Here is a 260-nt window from a genome sequence, read left to right as displayed (position 1 = left end):
CCTCTCTGTCTGGGTTCAGAAGCCTCTCTGTTAGTTGATATATACATTTTTTCCTTACTTCCTCCAACTGTAACGTGTTGATATGAGCGTCACAGGGGCTTTGGTCGAGCTCTAATGCGTCTTCATGTACGTCAGACTGCGATATAGGTTCCATGGTTCGTTGGTGTGCACACCATCATTCGGGTTGTCTCTGCCTCTTCTTTCAAAAGAGCCCGTTGCCCTCAGACTGACATCTTGAAGCTATTGGCTGAAAGTCTCCT

Source organism: Asparagus officinalis, chromosome 1, assembly GCF_001876935.1.
Source record: "Asparagus officinalis chromosome 1, Aspof.V1, whole genome shotgun sequence".
NCBI lineage: Eukaryota > Viridiplantae > Streptophyta > Magnoliopsida > Asparagales > Asparagaceae > Asparagus > Asparagus officinalis.
Note: the sequence above shows the minus strand (reverse complement) of the source record.